The 15590-nt window shown below is 33.9% G+C and overlaps 2 long non-coding RNA genes across 3 annotated transcripts; both read right to left on the bottom strand.

Annotated features, from left to right (window-relative positions):
- Window positions 1-2521: 2521 nt before the first annotated feature.
- On the bottom strand, window positions 2522-5328 carry LOC147380794 (uncharacterized). Its single transcript, XR_015175092.1, has 2 exons — window positions 5227-5328; window positions 2522-3206 (listed from the first exon to the last, which is right to left on the bottom strand). It is a non-coding gene; the product is annotated as an uncharacterized LOC147380794 (long non-coding RNA).
- A 2017-nt stretch (window positions 5329-7345) lies between these two features.
- LOC147380793 (uncharacterized) lies at window positions 7346-14295 on the bottom strand. 2 transcript variants are annotated; one of them, XR_015175096.1, is made up of 4 exons: window positions 14004-14295; window positions 13497-13863; window positions 13300-13409; window positions 7346-8716 (listed from the first exon to the last, which is right to left on the bottom strand). It is a non-coding gene; the product is annotated as an uncharacterized LOC147380793 (long non-coding RNA). The 2 variants fall into 2 exon arrangements; XR_015175095.1 differs by lacking the exon at window positions 7346-8716 and adding an exon at window positions 8731-9029 and having other exon boundaries at window positions 14004-14294.
- Window positions 14296-15590: the final 1295 nt, after the last annotated feature.

Below are 15590 nucleotides of genomic sequence, written 5' to 3'. Positions count from 1 at the left end.
ATCAAAAAGTAGATCTGCACACGCAGATCTAGGGCGCTTTCACTTAGAAGCTTAATTTTTTTACATCAAAACCACACTACCGTCAAATGACTTCAAACACATTAACATCTTAGAATGGTCGTAGAAACTAAGCTAAAAATACCAAAAATGGAAAATACCAAACAAACAAACAAAGATATATGCTCAACCTAAAACGTTAACAGCTTGTGAATAAAATCCTTTTAATTAAAAATGGCTTGATTGTTTAATTAAAAATTATCAAAGTTTCAACCCCCAACAAAGATGCAGCTTTCAAGTCAAAAAATAAAGGGTTGGTTGATATTTTTGAATTTTGGCCCATTGTTTAAGATTGATTTAGAGAAATCCTATGATCATATAAGTTGATCTTTTCTAGAGTATGTTATGAGGAGGATGGGTTTTAGGGAGAGGTGAATCAACTGCATGATGAAATGTGTCCTCATCGTTGTTATCAATTTTGATTAACGGGGCTCCAGAGGAGTTCTTCAAAAGCTCAAGAAGTTTGAGGCAAGGAGATCCATTGTCTTCCCATCTCTTTTTGTTGACATGGAAGCAATTAGTAGAATGGTAGCAAAAGTTGTAGCTTTAGGGAGCTTGTCTAATTTCAAAGTGGGGAGCCTAGACCATTCGACCACACAATTGAGATTTCTTAACAGGATTCTTGGGTGTTTTGAAGTGGTTTCTAGAATTCTGAATAATCTGAAGAAAAACAAGATTTTCAGAGTTAATGTAGCTATTGGGGTAGAGTTGCTTGCGGCTTCAATTGATTTTGGAATGAGAGTTTTGCCAACAACTTATTTAGGGCATCTTCTCGATGCTTCCTATTCAAGCAAGAAAATTTGGGACCCAATTATTGAAAGAATGGGAAAAAGGTTGAGCTCTTAGAAAGTTAAGTATCTTTCCAATGGGGGAATTGACTCCTATCAAAAGTACGCTTGCGAGTATACCAAATTATTTCCTTTCACTTTTTTCTTTACCTCGAAGTATGGAATTGAAGATGGATAAGACAAAGGGGGTTTGGGGATTGGAATTTTGCATCTATGAATGTGCCTTTATTGACTAAATGGCTTTGGAAGTTCAAGGAGGAAGATAATAGTCTTTGGAAAGAGGAGTTGTCTCAACAATATGGGGTGAAAAAGCTTAGGTGACAAAGTGATGGAGGGAGAAGGCCGACGAGATGCGGTGTTTGAAAAGGTATCTTGAAGTTTATTCCTTCTCTTCGTAAGAAAGTACGGGCCAATGTGTGGAGGAGAAATAGGATTCGATTTTGGGAAGATTTGTGGTGTGGGAAACGACATTTATTGGCATTATTTTCGGATCTCTTTGCAATTTTTACTAAGAAAGGAAGGCCGATGAAGAACTTTTGGTGGGGGGCAACTTGTTGGGATCATGGAATTTTGATTTCAATAGGAACTTTAGGGAGCTCACTAGTGTGGAGAGGCTTTTGGAGATGATAAAGGTATTTTAACTTTAACCTTCGAGTAATTGAGGTTTTTTTTAAATTTCAAAATCCTAAACTTCCTGAAAATGATTAAATTTTTTTTTAAAATATATAATAAATAAAGAGAACAAATTTATTGAAATTGGTATACCAACATTTTCAAGATAGATATGAAAATATGATATCTATCTTGAAAAAGGAAAAAAACAAATCTCAAAATAGGAAAATATACGAACAAGAGAACAAAAACATATGAAATGAATCACAAATGAAACCTACATTGACCAATCAACATGTCCAGTGCTATTGGGGCTTAAAATGGAAAGTTGACCTCTTATTTATTCCCACAATGCCTGCATATATGTAAAAGCATTAATAAAACATATATGCTTGAGAATTGCATGTAATTCATATATGCTACAAACTACTATATGAAATATTTCACTATAATAGTGTCAAAGGCAAGGAGGGACCTAGGTGAATACACAAAAAAATAAAAAGTGAACGATTATAGCAAGCCACCACCATGTTCCCAAGTCATGTCTATTACTTACAATCTACATCTAACCTCCTTTTAAAACCATTATTACATACTAACTACGAAGCACTATCATTTACCAACCAAGTTTATTACGTACTAACGATTAACAACTATTAATCCTGAAATATTTATCTCTAACCCCTAAACTCTAAATCTTAAACACATAAACCCCAAACACACTAATAACTAATCAAGAATGAAAAACCATTGTAGATACACGAGCTTTGAGACCTTTTGGGAAAGATTTGAACTCATCTACACGGGTTAAGGAATCGCCACCATTCAATTAAAGTGTGAATGGACACTATAAAAATTATTTTTTTGAAATCTATTTTTTAGCTTGTTACATATCTATAAGATGAAGAAAATTGGTCTACTTAGAGATGTATGGTAAAGAGGCTCGGTTGAGGGACAATGAAAGTGTTAGGCACCTTGTCCTACATCCTAAGATGGTTACCAATATATTACCATAGGTTTGGCTTTGAGACATTAACGTGCTTTTGAAAAAAAAAGAATGCACATTTGAGAAAAGATTTCAGCCATTGCTACCAACATATCATTCCTAATAGGCAACAAATTTACACATTAGTCCTATTTTTTTTCAATATCCATTCAATCTGTTGAAGGAGTGGTGTAAATGATACCTGAACATTTGAGAAGACAGTAGGCTGAATATAGAAGCCCTTGGTGCCAAATCTTTCACCTCCACATTCAAGGGTAGCCCCACTTTCAATGCCAGATTTTATGTACTTCATGATCTTTTGAAATTGCTCGTTATCTATCTGATATTTTCAAAGTTAATGGAACAAAATCACAAATCAGAAAGAAAATTCAAAAAGATACTCTTTTTTTTCTTCGAACATTTGAATCATTTTTTTATAAAACCATTATGAGGGAGAAGATGACTATCTTACCTGAGGACCCTGATCAATACCCTTTTAGAAGGGATCACAAACGATGCGTTTCATAGCGCACGCCTTTGCTTTCTTAGTAAACTTGGCATATACACATTCATGTACAAATGTGTGAGAACATAGTGTTTATGATCAACAAAATCAATTATTCTAAAGAAAATATTAATCAAACATACCTAATTAAAGAACAAAGCAAAGTATGCAAGCTCAACAACTTCATCAATATCGGCATCCTCACATACAATGAAAGGGGACTTCCACTAACATTTAGAACACCCGGAAGAGCCCTAGCCTGCCAAAAATATTACACATAAGAATGTAAGATTGTCCCAAATGAAAAGGAAAGTCTATGGGACTAGCATTTCCACATAACATGTATAAAATTTAACCTGAGACTCAAGAAGCACATAAATAAATACTATTAAAAATGTGTCAAAATAAATAAGGAACCAAAGTACAGATATATTCCAACATCAACGATTGCAAACCACTAACAATATTGAACCAAGCAAGATAAATCTTAGGTTAGAAAATACAGTGTAAATCAGATGCCAAGGGATCTTTCCCAAGCACTCATGCCATTTGGCATCAACATGGCTGTTTTTTTCGGCAGGCCTTTATAACATACACCAAAGTAGCGCCCTTCACTCTAGTCCATGTAGCTTATAGCCACAAAAACTGAAAGAACGAAAACTAGGGCTCGAAAGTAGCGAGGGATTGATTCAAACTTGCTAAAGCAAAATAATACATTGAATGTGCTAATACTCTAGAAGATGGATATATCTTAGAAGAAGGGATAGATCATAAGGAACTCTACCAGCAAAATACCAACTGACACATAACACATTAAAGGGGCGATGCCAGCAATTAAATGAGTTCCAACTAAGATAACTCCTACAACTTAAAAATAAAAATAAAAGAAAAAAGAATAAAATGGTGCAATCAAACGAAAGTCAAGCATGCTAACAGCAAGCATAGTCTGCTGGAAATTTTATGACTGGAAAATTTAATTACTGATGAATATCATGACTTATAAATGGTAGTGCAACTCTTAAAGAAATAATTGAAGATGATATGATCCATAGACCTAGCACACACTACGTCATAATGCAGGATAAACGACTGTCATGGACAGTCGTTTTTAAGGGAGTCTCGATTAGAATGCGAATGCCGATTAAAAGTCGAAAAAAACGACGGTCTTAGACAGTCGTTTTTCTGATTTATAATATATAAAAAAAATTATGAGTTTATAAATTGAAAAAAAATGGATTATTAAAAAAATTATTTTTTTGAAATACAAAACCACTGCCACAAAAATCTGCCAAAATCCAGATAAAAACTATTTCTCACCTTCAAATAATTAAAACCTACTATTATTAAAGAGAGTACAAATAAATAATCCCATTGTAACTTCTAAAAACTATACTAAGAGACATTTTTTTTTTTTCAGAAAGAAAATGCAAATCATCCTGAAAGAACAATTTGGTGCAGAAAATACTTCCTATTTGTTATCTTTCAAAATCACCAGAAATGGGTAAGTGGGATTGTGTAATTGTCGACAGATTAGACAAGAAATCACACTTTTTCCCTTACCTCTGCTACTGGAACATAGATTACACATGGTTCATCTAGACATGTTTCATCTGATACATGATTCTTATCGTTAGTGTTGGAAATGCTAAGACAAACTTCCTTCAGCCTGTTAAGCTTGTCCTCGAGATGACACAATCTCCCCATCTTGACAAGGTACAGTAGCTCCTTGTTCTTAAAAGTTCCAATTTCATTGTTGGGATTGACCATCTTCTTCTCAGAAGTAGTTTTTCTTTTAAAATTGCTCATTTGCTTCTTCAAACCCACTTTGCTTAACCAAACACTGACCTGTTCATAAGATGTACCCTTTTTTTGGAAGTGATATTTTACTCGCATGAAAATGAACTAGTTTTAAATAAGAGATGCCCAATTTTTCAAGGGAGCAGAGACCATTGGGCTCTTAAATTCCATTATGTTAAACTAAAATCATATTTAGAATTGAGCACCAAAACCCAACACAAGGTCTCAATGTCAAAGTCACAGATCTCAAGTTGTCAACGTGAAAAATAAATTTTACAAGAATGTTTTGAGATGATTTAGAATATGTTTGGGCTGAGAACATCTTGGTTTTTCTCCCGACCAAACATTGTCTCGACGAAATATTTGAAACTTGGTTAGACCACAAGGATGGCCTACCTAACAGGTGGGCAATGCTACCGACTATAATAATAATATAACACAATCAAACAAGAAAAGAGGAAGTGATAAAGAAACCCATTTACCTCATCTATAATGGTAGGCAGTGCAACTGCAGCTCTTTTATTTTGTTTTTTCTTTGAGGGGCTGGTTATAGATTTATGGTTCCTTCTTCGACAAACTTTTCTGCCGATTCACCAGATGAAACAAAATCTCTGCACAGTAACAAGAACAAAAACCACTCACCATCAAGAAATCATCTTGAAATTTCTCTGATTCAATGGATGGCAATCTTCTCAGAAGACTAGAAACTTGCCTGAGCAAAGAGTTTTCGAAAGGAATATCACGTGCATTCAAACATACAGAACATAGTTGAAATTTGACCCAGAATGCCCCTAATGTTGACTAATTTAAGTAAAATAAACTTAAACGGAACATGTTTTACTAAACCCTAGACTTATGTACATCTATCAGACCGAACTTTGCAATATCACGAAGGAAAAGAACCAGAGCAAGTTTAGGCCTATACCAATCTGGTTGCTTTTACAACAGCTGCAAAACAAGAAACAATGATGCAACCTTACAGATTAACTATCTTTTTATAACTTTAATATATTCTAAAGATTTTTTTTGTAATTTAAAATATTTACTAAAGTAATTTGTACATAACATAATAAAAAGAATCGTGCTAGAGTGACCTCATTTCTAACTTTTCTAACGTGGAGGTGCACACAGAACCATAGATGCTTTTCACTGGTATCTCAGTGAAAAGCATCTATGGCTGACACACACCTCCACATCAGCAAAGTGTGAAATGAGGTCAATCTTTGAGGTCACTTCAGTATTATTCTAAAAAAGTTTTTTATAGATATTTTAAAATTTTAAATCGTAGCTTTATCATGAATCTAAAGCAATTTTGTATTTCAATCAAGGTTTTGAAAATGGAAGGCTATTGAACTCCCACAAAACTCTGAACATTAGAATTAAATTAATCTAAACAATATAATTTATGTAAATAACTTAATAAAAATGATATTTTATTAAAATCGTCCCTTCCCCCGAAACGGACTCGATTTTTCATTTCTACTAACATACCCGCACCGAAATCGTTCAAAAAAGGGAAAAACCAACCCTATAAGGGCGGGGCAAGAGGGAAAAACCAACCTTATAAGGGCGGGGCAAAATTGCCATCCCTAGTAGGGCTGGATTGGTGAATAGATTGCAATGGTGAGGCCAAGCTATTTCGTTTTCTGAAATTTCATGTTAAAAACAATGAACCCATCAACTTTAAATAATAGAAATGAAAAATATAAGCAAACAAAAGACACTGGGTTCACAGAGGCAAGCTTCATGGAAAGGAACTAAAAAATAAGAGAGCAACCTGACTAATCATAACAAATAACTTACAGTAGCTTATCTTAACATGAAATGAAAATTAAAAGGGCAAAGAAAATACCTCAAATGTAGTTAATAGTGAAGCCAAAACGGTGCACAAGTTCGAATGACAGAATTTGAGCTCTTAGTATCTTCAAGATACCAAATGTTTATCGAAAGAAAAACAATATCTCTTTGACCTAATTATCCCATACTGCTGCAAGTATGCCACCAGTTTTTTGTTCTGGTCAATTCCACCTCTAGTCCAGATTCGCTGTTAAATTATCATAAAACAACTTCACAACAGTATAATAAGCTAAAACAATTTCAGCAAAACATATGGGTTCCACAATGATCTCTTAACAACTTAATAGAATCAAATCCAACCAACTTCAGCAACTAAGGACAGCAACAGCTGGAGCCATTACCGATAAAAAAAACAGCTGGAGCCATTGAGTGTAGACACCATGCAATTCAATCCTTGTTCGAGTTTAACACTCTAAGAATGTACTCTTAGGCAAGTGTGTGTTGGGTGTTCTAATTGTGTGTTCTATATATACACTAAATTAAGATAACTTTGGGTTACATTAAGGGAATTAGGCTAGATATGTGACATCATGTTGAGACAAAGTTAATTATCTGAATTAATAGTTCATTATTACCACAATTTAACTGCCCAAGATTATATTTAAACAAAAATAAAACTACTGGTGACTTGCGTAAACTGCAACATTACCTTTGATAATATCAAAGAATGAATGTTACTCCATATGTAAGCTGCCAAATGCCAGATATATATTATAAATATAATATATCACAAAATTCCAAGCGTTGAAGATCACAAAATTCCACATGGTTGAGGCATTGGAAGTAATATATCTCAAAATATGACAAACAAATTACAGCACAAGTTGTTACCCAAAATCCAGTTGTACTAAGGAATAAAAGTAGCGTGGAGTATGTGAACCAGCTATGCAACTCATAGCCACTGGACATTGTTAATCTTAGGAGGTTAGACCTAAGGTTGTCCATATATATAAAGCATCACTAAATGTGCTATAGTAAACTTAAAGCAGCAAAAGAGAGATAAGTTTCATTACTACTATGAACTAATACTTCAGTAGAAATATAATGAATAAAAACTATAGTATATGCACTATTTCACCAAGTATGCTAGAACTTATGTATTGGTCTTTGTAACTTACGGAGTTTTTTTTCTCTCAATAAACAGAAGCAGTAACTTATTATGAAGCAAAGAAAACTTGAATTATATAAAAGGTAAAATGAATTATTTTTTAAGGAAGGTCAAAACACTTTTTTTATAAGTAAAATGAATTATATAAAAGTTAGGTCGAGATGACCTGCAAGGATTACATGGTTGAGAAGAAGAAACTATTCTATACAACAAACCCAGCCCCATCTACCAAAAATGTCCTCAAAGAAAGCACCCTTAAACACCTTGAAAATTTACATAGCAAAAATAGAAACCCAGAATAGATTAGAAGAACCTAGTATATGATTTTCTTTTTTCTTTTTTCTTTTTTCTTTTTCTTTTTCTCATAATGATTCATCTTTTTCTCGGGCTTAGACCCATAGCTTAGTTGGTTTGACATATTGCAAAACAACTTAGAGGTCGTGGGTTCAAGTCCAGCTTAGCCATAAAAAAAACGATTCATCTTTTTCTTTTGTGTGCGTCCTCTTTTCTCAAAATTTTCAGAAAACTATATGCTGCAAACCATAAAGAACCTATATATATGAAATGGGTGATCAACTTAAATCAAATGCTTTAAGTTGGAAAGTTGACCCCAAGAAGTAGGCATAGACCCACCGAAACTATTGTTCGCTAGATTCCAGTTTTCGTTAAGTACTATAGACCTACAAATTGCATACTTGAGAAATCAACCATTGACCCACAACAATTGCAATTTTACAATGTAAATGAACTTAGTTTTAATATCAGCCAACACATTTCAAAGCAAACCAAATTTACTCAGTTAAAAAGAAGTTATCTTCCATTAAGTACAAGAAATGCTACTACATCAGGAAGAAAACTTACAAGCTAACCAAGAACTTCAGTTTGGTAATTGAATGTGAAAGAGTTCAAGGAAATCCATTTGATGCCAAACTCCTGTCATCGGCCCAAACTATTTCCACCACCCAAGAAAAGGTCAATAAAGGGCATCTTACCCAATTTTTCTGTTTCTGAAAATTACAGGTAAAAGAAAGATTTGTATCAACCAAATGCTACGAGATTGCATAAAAATACAAATAATTTAATATTTTTTCTAAGTGAAATTGAAGTTATGACAACAAATGTAAATGTAAGTGGTACCATTCAATTCCACCAAATCACACATTTTGATACAACCCAAATGCATACCTCCTGTACTTTTCGCTTGGAACACCAGGGACTACCAAATTTTTTAGGTATAGAGCTTTTGATAATCTACATGACTTCACATCACTATGATTTGCCTATGTATGGGATTGTAAAGCATTTTCTAAGTTGAATGTCCTAATTAGAATGAATAAAACAGAACACTTAGTAGTACTATAGTCCATCAATGTAAAAAAATTCATACGAGTCAAAACAAGAGAATGAAAAGTAACCCAGGGACTCATAATACATTTGGAACCGTAAGACCATTAAATTCTACATCCATTTTCTTCACAAAGCTCAGAATGAATACCACCTCTATCTATGAATGTCTCTAAAACTGCACTTTGTATACCACATTAATTGACAAAGGGAGAGTGGGCAAGGTGTGTGAAAGGAGTAGGCGGGAGAATGGAATAAATTTTAATTTCAGATTCTTGAGATTCATGCACGAAAAATCTATAAAGAAGTAAGTGGTACTTCTTAATAGTAGATCTAATATATATAAATATAATCGGGGCGAGGTGGGGTATATCAAAACAATCCCCGCCCCGAAATTGAATCAGTTTTTCATTTCTACTACCATACCTTCCTGAAACCGTTTAAAAGTGAGGAAAAGTAGGGCTAGATTGATGCATAGAGCCACTCCATTTCTAAAATTTCATGTTAAAAATAATGAACCCATCAACTTCAAATAATAAAAATGAAAATTTTCGTGTGAATAATATCAAATAAAATACATAATGAACATTAATTTTTCCTAGACATTGTAAAGACAAATAACATAACCAATCAAGTAAAACATTTATATTAGAAATAAGTTATATAAAATTCATAACCAGGGCAACTACAAGTCTTTAACAACAACCGGAAAAATAGCATTTGTCATTTATGGCAATGAATATCAAGATAAATTCACATTAAAAGTAAATCTTACCACCTTTGCAAGCTCACCACTTCTAGATCTTTCATTACTCACCACCACCACACCATTTTTTAGAAGTGTCAGTAACATGATGTTTCATAAAACAAAGCAAACCATGTGACTAAAATTTGATTTATTGAAAAGGATTTTGCACTACTTATAGGCTTTTGGACACCAATAACAAACTATGTATAATCAAGAATGATATTAACAAACTAATTCATCTATATAATATAGATCCTACTATGAAACAACCAATGCAAGTACAAAAATCTCTTGCGATCTATTTTCCTGGATTCATATTAGAAACTAGTGAGCCAATGACTTGAAATTTTCTAAGGTTTAAATTTTGAATTTGTATTTGTACATAACTATATGTAAAAAAAATTGCCCAAATCACGAGTAAATTAATAAGCTAGTTTTTAAAAAAATTTGAGCTTATGCATTCTTAAATAATTAAAAAATAATTTCTACGAAAACTAAAATTCGCAAACCAAACAAAACTTCTTTCAATCACTCATTTTCACATAATATCTCCTCTCGTCAATAAAATCCTTACAAATGATATGCAATACTTCAAAAACCCCTATGAGTTGGATCATACCATCACCCTAATAAATATTAGACAAAGGCAAAAGAGACAGTGATGCCAATAGTGAATGTTTTAGAGTCAATGAATAAATGAGAAAGCCACTTTTACTAGTCATCTGTTAGAAGAACATTCAACGTTGGTTATTATTGGGTGAAATGGTGAACTGAACTATTCTAGATTAGGTTCAGATATTAGGCCAACATGTAGATTAGATCACTATGGAAACTACATACAACCACCCAGTGAAATATCAAATTTAACCCCCATGTCCAAGAGAGATGCACATTTTTTTTTCTTTTTTAGGTGTCTTCTGTTTTTCTTTTTTTGATGCAGCAAGGTGACCACCACCTCTTTGAGAGTGGGACTAATCCTTGTTGATACGCCATGCCACCACAAACAGGCGTATCAAGTTAAATCGCGAGTGAGGAGATTCAATGTCACAACCCTGGGGAGCAAACCCAGACCGCTCAATCACTACTCTACCACTCGGGTGGTTCTTATTTATTTTATAGAGTAAACTCGCGGGTGGGGAGATTCGATGTCACGACCCTAGGGAGCAAACCCAAGCCACTCCACCGCTCGAGCGATTCTTTTTTATTTTATTACAGGTGGGGAGATTCAATGTCACAACTCTGGGGAGCCAACCCAGGTCGCTCAACCACTACTCCACCACTCGGGTGATTCATATTTATTTCATCATGGGTGGGGAGACTCAATGTCATGACTCTGGGGAGCAAACTCAAGTCGCTCAACCACTGCTTCACCACTCAGGTGATAAGTGGGTAGGGAGACTCAATGTCACGACTCTGGGGAGCAAACCCAGGTCGCTCAACCACTGCTCCACCACTCAAAGTGGGTAGGGAGACTCAATGTCACGATTCTAGGGAGCAAACCCAGGTCGCTCAACCACTGCTCCACCACTCAGGTGATTCCTTTTTATTTTATAATGGGTGGGAAGACTCAATCTCACGACCCTAGGGAGCAAACCTAAGTCGCTCAACCACTGCTCCACCACTTGTGATTCTTTTTCTTATCCCCTTTTTTTATGATTTTGCATTAATAATGTTGGAGGATATGTTTTTTTAGCCCTTACGTTTCACACTTTTGAACTTCAAGGTATCATCATTTTTCAACCTAGAGTTTACTATTAGGCAGCCTTTTCCAATAGCACATACCAATGGTGGCTTTCACACTAATGTATCAATTTTTTTTTTTCTTTTTTGGCTTTTTTTTTTCACATCCTCTTTTTTTATGATTTTGCATTGAGATTTTCAACGTATAAGTTGTCAAACCTTTGAACTTGAGCCTTCAACATTTTTAACTTGATCTCAACCCATAAGGAAATAATTGATGAAGTTCAGTCCAAGGATGTATATAGGATCACATAGTGATCAAAACTACAACATGGCCACAATCTAATCCATATTAGCAATAGACAGGGGTCACTATAATCATCAAAGACTAACCAATTGAATTACCCTCTAATTGAAGAGTAGTAAAGAGACTACCAATTGAGATTCAAAGATATCTAACCCATACTATAGGCTCAACTGCTCTAAATTCTCATTACATAATTACGATGAAGGGATGATCAATACATATAGGATCCTAAAATGCAAGTCACACATAAAAGGACTTTACATTATTTTTATAATTTCAAAAAGAATCAAGAAAATTGTAAACTATAAGTAAACAAAAATGTATATATGATTAGAGAACCATATGACGAATAAAATGAATGCAGAAAAAATAAAGTAGATAATTGAAGAAGTATACTACAATATACTATAGATAAATACATAGAGTACATAGCTAGTACTAAATACCAATTATAATGAGTACTTTGACAAACATTTAGCTCCAATTAGACTTAGATGGTGAAATAAGAATATGTCTTCAATCCCAAGGGGCAAATGATTTCCCGTTACTCAACTAGGTTTGTGGTTTGTTATGTCACACTAAGTATTGGGTTTGGTGATATTAAACCACCATTTATTTGTTTCTAAGGGTTGATGGGCTTTTCCACTTATGTGCGGTATTTTGGTATTTTCCTTGTCATTAACTTATGGGAAACAAAAGAGAGTCCCTAGATGGTGTTATTGTCCATAAAAGAGGATTTCTTTAAAAGGGGGTTTTCTCTTGTTTGGGTTCTTACTAGAGTTGAGTGTAGAGATTTGGTGGGTTTCACCGAAGAGTTTAAGGTAAGTATAAATCTCCATTCTTGTAATTTCTTCCTTGGGTAATGGATTTCTACTTGTCAATTTGCTTGTGGATATAGCCCCATTGCCTATGGATGTAGCCTCGTTATTGGAACCCCAACTATTTTTTTATTCTCAACCATTTATTAATTATATTTATTTTTACTGGGGTATAATATGTAAAAGTTGGGGTGCCAATAGTAGCGCTCTCTATATATCAACCCAATTTTAACCATTTTCCCAGACATCAATGAATAGAAACTTAATAGTGTACCAAGGTCTTCCAATTAATAATGATTAAGTTAGGCCCAACTTGCAGCCCACTACACAAATTCGACATAATAGAATCAAAATAGTCAAAAGAATAGAGAAGTTGAAAACTTCTAACAAGGTTCTGAGTGTTTGAGCAGTATGTACTACTGTGAAAAATCTAGAGAGTCCAATAATATTTATGTTATATTTCCTAGTATGATTATAGAGTCTAGATAGTTATAGAGCATTCTAAAGTTTTTTTTACTACAAAATGACTATGTGCAGCTGAAAGTAATATTATGTTCAATGCAATTTCTTTCTGTTTTGTTCTATTATTATTATATATGTTAGATCTAGAGAAGAGATCATCGAATTAAAAATCATGTAATGGAATTGAGGGAGATTTCTGTATAAAAAAAATTAATGGAAAATAGGGGGTACCTTAGTAATTTGGTGAACTGATGGGGGACCCTGAAGAAATTGAGCTTCACCACATACAGGAAGAACAAAAGACGCCAACTTTCAGTATTTCCTCTCTACTCTAATTGTTTCTAGACAAAAAATTAGATTAAATTGGATTAGGGATTTGATTTCAGGTTTAATTTGGATCAATAAATTACAATAACAAGGTGTCTTACAAACTACATAGATAAAGAGAAATGGAGAAAGATCGAAGAATGTTCCGTTCATTTTTGTCCACCCAAACCCTTGTACACAGGCTTCTGTCTCCCGAAACAACCCGTAAATCACTTTTTTTTGCGGATGACGGAGATGAAGGCTTCTTCTCGTAAGGAGTAGAAGGAGAATGAATAGTGATCTTGAAGGTTCTCCATTATCTTCTCCACCACCCGGAATTGGAAATCGAATCCTTTGCGAGCTCCACCATTGTTGGCTGGCAGAAGCTCGATCGAAACCCTAAATCTCGCCAAAAAGACTGATAACGATGCCAAAAATGCCTCGAAACTGACGCCAACTTTCACTGTTTCCAATCTATTCTAATGGTTTCTGGACCAAAGATTAGATGAAATTGGATTAGGGATTTGATTTCAGGTTTAATTTGGAACAATGAATTACAATAACAATGTGGCTTACATACTACTACATATATACAGAGAAATTGAGAAAAATCGAAGAGGGTTTCGTACATTTTCCTCCTCTTAAAACGTTGCTACTGTCTCCCGAACAGCCCATAAATCACTTATCTTACTTAAAAATCAAAGAGAGAATCATAGAGAGAGGGAGAGAGAGAGAGACGAGAGATGAAAATCCTGTGAGGAGATGCTGGTGTCTCTCGCTGAGGGTTTCATCTCTGCCATCAAATGAGAAGAAGAGAGAGAGAGCTCTGACGTGGTGTGGGTGACGTATAAGGGGGATTTCAAAATCGAAAGGCTATTTATTTGATGTGTTAATGACCGTTACGTTCAAATTCTGCCAATTTGCAACGGTTGACTGACATCCTCCCATAACCTCAATTTTCTATGCTAGAATTAGAATTAAGAGAGCTCATAGAAGTTAATATTTTTTTAATAATTTTTCCTTTTTTATTTTTCTAATTATATATATATTTTTTTAGAATTTTACTTGTCTAGGTAGCGCGTTCAGTTGTGATTAAATTTATTTAGCCTCCTAACTAAGTCGTTCAGGTAGTCCAATGTGTACAAAAATAAATAAAAAACTTGTTCAATTTATGAATCCACACATATAAAAAAAAACTAATCAATTTCTATAAAATAATCAAACACAAATAAATATTTTAACTTTAACCTTCAGGTAATTGAGATTTTTTTTTTAAATTTCAAAATCCTAAACTTTCTGAAAATGATTTAAAAAAAAAAATTACAACACATCAAAAAACCAAGTCGACTTCCATCAAGGGAGGTCAACTACCAAGAGTATCTTTTTCACTTGAACAAATGAAGGAGAAGGTTCAAGGAGGAAAGGGATAAAAATGTACATAACTTTCATTGAATTAGATAAAATATATCTTGTTAGGTTAAGGGTTGAGATCTATACTCATAAAGGTGAACTCATATATTAACACATAATCCTAAGAGTTCACTTTTCATGAGTCTACTGATCCTGGCCCTTACGTTAAATAGAATGACGATTATCAATAACAGTGCCTATAAGCAATTCACTCAAATTAGCAAGCAAGATCTATTTTAATTGCATTCAAATACTACAAACATAAAAATCAATAAAATAATAATAGCCTCTTAAATCAGTTCTAGGCCATCAACACTAGAAGTTGTGGTGTTATTTTATTTTATTTCTCAAAATGACCCCGTTTGTCTTACATTTGTGATAACTCTCCAAACTTTTTCTGGTATTTTTCTAATTTTTGTAACTTTAGGTTAGTCTCTATTCTTCTCATTTTTTTTTAAAAGCACATTTAATGTCATTATTCTTAACTTAGAGGACAACAGTGACCATGGTAGCAAAACATTGATGCCTGTAAGTGGCATAATGATGAAGGAACAAGACTCATTTAGCCAAGTCAACCACAAGGTTTCGATGTTATGCATCTTTTTAAATAATAAGGGAAGTATGCTTAGAATTACTAAAGCATCTTCTTTTTTGCATTAATTATTTTCTTAGGGGCTAACCATACATTTAAAAGGTATGTTGTTGGCTTGTTGGATACAAAGCATTTCTAGAAACAGCAAACCCTTGAAAAGCTTACAATTCAATTTTCAGCCTTTGAACCGTGTTTTACATGATTGGATACATTT

Source organism: Akebia trifoliata, unplaced genomic scaffold (genome assembly GCF_017979445.1).
Source record: "Akebia trifoliata isolate Shusen 1 unplaced genomic scaffold, ASM1797944v1 Contig00984, whole genome shotgun sequence".
Taxonomy (NCBI): domain Eukaryota; kingdom Viridiplantae; phylum Streptophyta; class Magnoliopsida; order Ranunculales; family Lardizabalaceae; genus Akebia; species Akebia trifoliata.
The sequence above is the reverse complement of the archived record's forward strand: the minus strand, read 5'-3'. Positions and strand labels throughout refer to the sequence as shown.